General features: G+C 33.9%; 1 long non-coding RNA gene across 1 annotated transcript; it reads right to left on the reverse strand.

The window, feature by feature from the left end:
* Window positions 1-4,432: 4,432 nt before the first annotated feature.
* Window positions 4,433-6,011, reverse strand: LOC147394568 (uncharacterized). Its single transcript, XR_015181459.1, has 2 exons — window positions 5,505-6,011; window positions 4,433-4,790 (listed from the first exon to the last, which is right to left on the reverse strand). It is a non-coding gene; the product is annotated as an uncharacterized LOC147394568 (long non-coding RNA).
* Between the last annotated feature and the right edge of the window lie 203 nt (window positions 6,012-6,214).

Raw genomic sequence — 6,214 nt, forward strand, 5'->3', positions numbered from 1 at the left:
TAACCACAATTATCATTGTGGAGGATATTTTTTTGTAGAGTACCAAGGGTTAACATGTGGCACCTAGAGATCTAGGTTAGTCATAGAAATTCGAGTCAATTCATTCGAGTTGAATATTGAAGTAAGCTTGGTGGCTTCGTCACAACCTAACAATGGGTTTATATCTAGGGTGATATTGGGTCAAAAATGCTTGCTAGAGCGGTTTAGTTAGTCCAAATCCCTACAAATTAGGGATTGGGCCCAAAAGAGGTTAGAATCTTGATAGAGAAAAATCTCAAAAAATGAATAAATGAATGTGAGAAGGATCTTGATTGGGTACTTTTTTAATCAAGATGCACTTACTAAAATAGATACAAGTAAAATTGGTAACAAGATTAAGGAGATCTTAGGATTTTACCCCTATAAATAAAGGGAAGAAGGCACTATAAGGTATGCTTTTCTCCTCCTACACCACTTATCTACTAGTTTTTGTACTTTAATTTGACTTGTGTGTTGGAAAGGACATGTTGCAGGCACACCTAGGAGCATTGGAGGTAAGTATTTCATGCTATCATCACAGATTTCAAGGTAGTGTAAGTTTTTGCATCTACCTCAAAATCAACCTTTCGCAGATTTAGGGTTTCCTATTTGATTTTGTCGAGGGATAAGCATAGGCTGTCATTATTAAATTCTTTGATCGCAAGGTCAAGATTGACAATACTGGTTTAGTGAATTTGGAGTTTAAGATCAAGTAAATGCGTGTTTGGTAACACTTTTAAATTCTTAATGGAGGTAGTCTACCTTTAAAATTTAAACTTCAGAAGCTTTATTCTCATTTGTTTCGTTTCAGATTTTAGACTTCAAAATTGAAATCCAGAAGTTTTGAACCAATGATGGGGTACACTGAATGAAACGTTTGATTTCTGATTTCTATTTTTCTATTTTTCTTCCTAACTACCCTCCTCAAAACACTGATTTTCATCTCTCATCCCTTCTTTATACATACCATAAAAATCTTTTTTACCACTCTATTTTTTTCTACTTCACTTCGTTAAAACTCAAGTTTTGGTAAGTCGTAGAGTTTCACGAAAGAAGGTGAGACAAAATCTATTGCAGTATAAGTTGTGTAGTGTTGCTGTCATCAAACTTGTTCCTATTTTCTTTGTAGATTATTGTGGATTCGAGAATAAATGTTGTTGTTTTAATTTATTTTCATTACAGATCTTTCTTTTGGGAGAAATGTTGCGTTTTATATTCTAGTTAACTAGTTTTTGATGGAAAATCAAATTTCAATTTGTTCTTTTGAATTTTTGTTCAAAATGCATATAGATCAGGAGAAATAATTTTTGTAGGAAAAACCAATTAATTGTAATATTTCCTGGACAAAATAAATCAAATCAATTATAAACATCTTTACAAGTAATACATTTTGAAAAGAAATTGTCCACATTAAACTTAAATACATGATATTTATGAATTTTTTTGAATAACTTCAATAATCTCTTTTAAATTTAAGAGAGATGAGAAAATCTTCAACCATCTATGATAGAAAAATGAATGATAAAACAACCACTGTTTCTTATTAATTTGAAGTCATTTTTGTTGAGAATATTCAAAGAAATTTTGATATTTAATACTTAAATTTAGAGAAAAGATTGATTCTTGTTCACTTTTTAACCTTATTATTCACTAATTTTGATTGAAGTTATGAATATTTATTTGAGACTAAAATTATTTATGAGTCATTGTAGATACGTGATTTCGTCATTATGATGACCACATCTATTAAGGTTAGGAGTCGCCACCATTCATATTGTAAGTGGATGCGAATGGTCACCCGATGTGCATTTTTTGAACAAGTAAAATTTTGGCGTTTAGTGACTCTCGATGGATAAGGTACGGATCAAATCTTTAGATTCGGGATAAGCGGTTTGGCTGGAGAAAAGGAAGGTGTTAGCACCCTTTTCTCCCCACTAAATAGTGGTAACCTCAACTCAACTCGGTCATTTGATTTAAAAAATACGAAAAATAAAGTGCCACGTGTGTGCATTTGTACCCTAAGTAGAGATTTATTTTCAGCTCGATCATAGGATCATCTCATTGAAAGAGATGATCCTAATGGATCATTTGCCTTGAGATCCACTCATCTTAAATCCATTTAAAATAAATGAAGAGGAGATGGGATAATAGAAAAGGGAGGAGGAGAGGGTAGAGAGAGAGGGGGGGATTGCCTTGAACCCACCTTGAAGCTTCAAAATTTTCTTCTCTTTTCTTTCCTTCCTTCTCTTTCTTTGAGTCTTCTTGAGTCCTTAGTAGAATATGAGAGTATGAGAATGGGAAGAGGTAATTAGAGAGAGTAGGGATTTTCTTTTTTTTTTAGTGAGATTTTGTGTGGAGTTAATGAGAGATGATTGATAGACTTGGTGAGAATTGGTGATAGTTGTCAGTAGTGAAAGTTGGGGGAGAATTTTTTGTAGTGAAAGTTGGGGGATTTTTTGGAAAGATGATGAGGTTTAGGGATATAATGGGGTAAAATGAAGAGAAGTGGTAGAATGGTGTGAGGTTTAAGAGAAATGTGGGGGTAAATTAGAGATGATTGAAGGGCATTTGTGTAAGAAGGGTAAATGGGTTGTTTTACAACCCAAATGGGTTGGATCTTTCAACCCATTTGGGTTGAGTATTAGATGGAATAAAATAAATGAGAGTGGTTAAGAGGATGGGATTGTGTAAGAGAGTGATTAATTGGTGAAGTGAATTGAAGGGATGAGATTTTAATTAAAAGAAGGGTTGTGTAAGAAGGTAGTTGATGATATTTTGGGAAGGTGTGGGAGATGATGCTATGTGTCAAAATGGGTGGAGATGAAGGGTTGAGATGGGTTGATGGGAGATGTTGAGTGTTTGACTTGAGATGATGGGTGTATGTTTAGATTGTAGATGTGGGTTTTGTATGGAATGATGAGAGTAGATTAGGGGGAGGTATAGGTTAGGGGTGTGGGTAGATTATGTGAGGTATAGGTTAGGGGTGTGGGTAGATGTGCTTGATTTGAGAGAAAAGGTGATGGGTTGATGTGTGGGGAGATGAGGTTTAAAGAAAATTAATGGGGTAAGTAGTTGGATGAGGGAGGTGAGATGGGGTGATGACATGTGTCACCATTTGATGATAAGAATAGTGATTGGTTGATATGGGTTGTGGTTTATGGGTTAGGGTTGTAGGTTGGATGTGAATTGGATATGGATAAAAGTTTGTGGGCTTTTTAGTGTATTGGGCTTGGGTTATGAAATGATTTTGGGTTTTAGGAATTGGTTGGAGGTTATTTTGGATTAGATTTTTCAGGTTGTAGATTAGTTTTAAATCTTAGGTGATGTGGGATTGAGTTTAGGTTAGGGGGGAGGTGAGAAATATAATTTGTGAGTGTTGAGGGTTTGCGGGCTTTAAGTGGACTTAGGGTAATTGGATTCGGGAGCTGAGTGGTGGAAGTAGAGGAGGGTAGGCATCCCAAGTCTCACATTTTTTAATTTATTAATTTTTTTGAGATTTTTGACAATCATTGATTTGATCAAAAAATGCCACGTGTTGGCAAATCGGGCTTTTTAGGCCCGTGAGAGAATTTTATCGAGCATTCGAGTATTTTTATATATAAAGGGGGAACGGTAAAGGTTGGACAAGTGGAAGATAGGTCAAACCCCTTTGGTGGGTTCTTTAGACCATTAGGAGGTCTTAGGGGCCTCGATTCGATTAAAACATTACATTTTAGTGATTTGGGCTTTTGAAGCCCGTTGGTCAATTTTATCGAAAAATTGATGTTTTGAGTGGAGTGGGATAGATGGGAGCATGCCGGGTCCTCTTGGCAGGCCTCCTAAACCATTAGGAGGTCTTAGGGGCCTTGGTTCGATCAAAATGTCACTTTTCAATGACTTAGGTCTTTGAGGCCCATTGGCCCATTTATTTGAAAAAATCTGTATTTTTGGGTCCTTTCGAGTAGTGACCCGTTCAAATTGAGGTTTACTGATTTAATTCTTTCAAATATGGTGAAAATTTTCATTCATTTTTGCTTATTATGATTGTTGATGTATGCTTTTACAATTTAAACTCACCTATGTGTCATGTAAATGGGATTAGGGCATACTTTGCTACAGCTTAGGTTTATCAATTTTATACTTTGTTGGTATTTATAGGTATGACTTCCAAGATAAAGGTAAAGAAAGGAGTAACTAAAACTCTGGACAAGAAAAGAATATTGATAGGACTAGGACAAACTTTGTTATGGACCATTCGCAGAGGAGCGTGTTTGAGATAGGTGAACAAGGAATGGTATAGAGGAGTATCCCTATTACACCCCCTCTGGGGACACTACTTTTTACTTACTTTCAACACTACTTAACTCCTATGTTTCTTTTCTTCTTCTTTTTTTATTTTGTTTTGGGCTTGTAAATCGTTAGATCTAGGGATCCGTGCTCATAAAACTCTTGTATTCTTCTCATCGTCTTACCTCACATCTTGATAATTTTCCATTCAATCATTGACTTGATTTAAACATGATAAACACCAAACTAAAAAAAAAAAAAAAACGGAAAATAAAAGAAGGATTGCAACACATATGGACCGAAAAGCTTATAACTTCGTATCTGAAGCCACCTTCCTTGAACCATAAGCTGTGTCCGTAGTCTAAGGACGAGTCGGTGGCTTTGATCGGCATTTATAATCTTACGGCAGCCGCGAGAAGTCGGTGGTTCTGATCGGCATCCATATAACGGTGAGCATGATCTTTTAGGAGGTGGTAGTATGTCCTCGTCCTCGCCAACATTCCTTTCTGTACGGTATTATATGAAGATGATTTAAAATTAGAATGATAACGGCCTTAATTAAAAAAAAAATGGTACTTATAGTATAACAACATTTTTTTAATTATCAAATAATGAAATTAGGCTAATTTATCAAAACATGCACCAAAAATTGAAAAATTATCAGAACGATACTCTATTTTACCATTTTTGGAAATAAGTTTTTTTTACCAAAATGGTAAGAAATAAAATTAACAGTATTTAAAAAAAAAAAAACTGTACCCAAAATATCCTAGTTAAATTTATTTTAAATTTACTTCATTACCCTTCTTTTAATTTATATTCAAATTACATTTATACCCTCTATTTATTATATAAAAGAGTTGGGTTTTGATAAAGGTAAAACATAAAAAAGAAGAATAAAGATAATTGTTACATGATTTGGTGTGTGATCTATAATTTCAGTAATATGTATGTTGTAAAGAGAAAATTCTCAAAACATGCACAACTTTTGTTAAAATTCCCATTTCCGTGCACTGATCATTTTCATTTCAAAAACAAGTATGAGCGTGAGGTTGCAAGACCACAAATATTTATTCTAAAAGTGATGATCTCGTTGATATTTATATCGTAACTTATAAAGTCAAATATCCTTCGAAGTTACAAGATAAATAATAATATGAGATGGCCTCATATTTGATGTTATTTTAGAAAACCATTAGAAATGAGATGGTGATACTCACTAGTTTGAGGCTTCTCCGCTGCTAGTTCCCGAGCAAGAATGCTCTTAGGGACCAAAGCAAAGGAAATCAAAAGAAAACAAAGAAAGAGAAAAGCCTTTGGAAGAACCATCATTCTAATGTTTTTCGAATTAATTTGCTAGTTAGTCTACCCCTAATCACCCATATTTATAGTAATTGTTAGACAAGAAAGTTTGTATCCTTCCTCGAGATATGTTTGTTAAATGATGAACGATGTAATATCAAATCTCTCTCCCTTTCTCTCATTAGAGACCATTGATGAACCAAGTCATGCAAAGTAGGATAAGATTTATGTGGTGCAAATGCACCAACAATACAATCTTCCAATGTAGGGTTGTCATGTGGAGAATCTCTCTCTCTCTATCTATCTCCGAGTTTCACAATCATAGTCACAAAAATCAGCGATTTTTTTAAAAAGTCACTTTTAAAATGCGACTTGCACCCCTAACAATTAAAATGGTTAAAAAAATGTAACTCTTTCCCGCGTCACAAAAAGGGCAGACTTTTTCTGATTTTTTTCTATTTTTTTTCACATAAGACAAAATTTTAAACATTTTTCTTTTTTAAATTTTAAATGTGGGATTTGATGTATAATAGAATTTAGTAATTCATAAGTGTAAAAATACAAGATTTGATGATAATAAATTGATTTTATGAATTTTCATTAGATATATATACTTTTTCATAATTTT

This window comes from Akebia trifoliata, chromosome 9 (assembly GCF_017979445.1).
Source record: "Akebia trifoliata isolate Shusen 1 chromosome 9, ASM1797944v1, whole genome shotgun sequence".
Classification (NCBI taxonomy): domain Eukaryota; kingdom Viridiplantae; phylum Streptophyta; class Magnoliopsida; order Ranunculales; family Lardizabalaceae; genus Akebia; species Akebia trifoliata.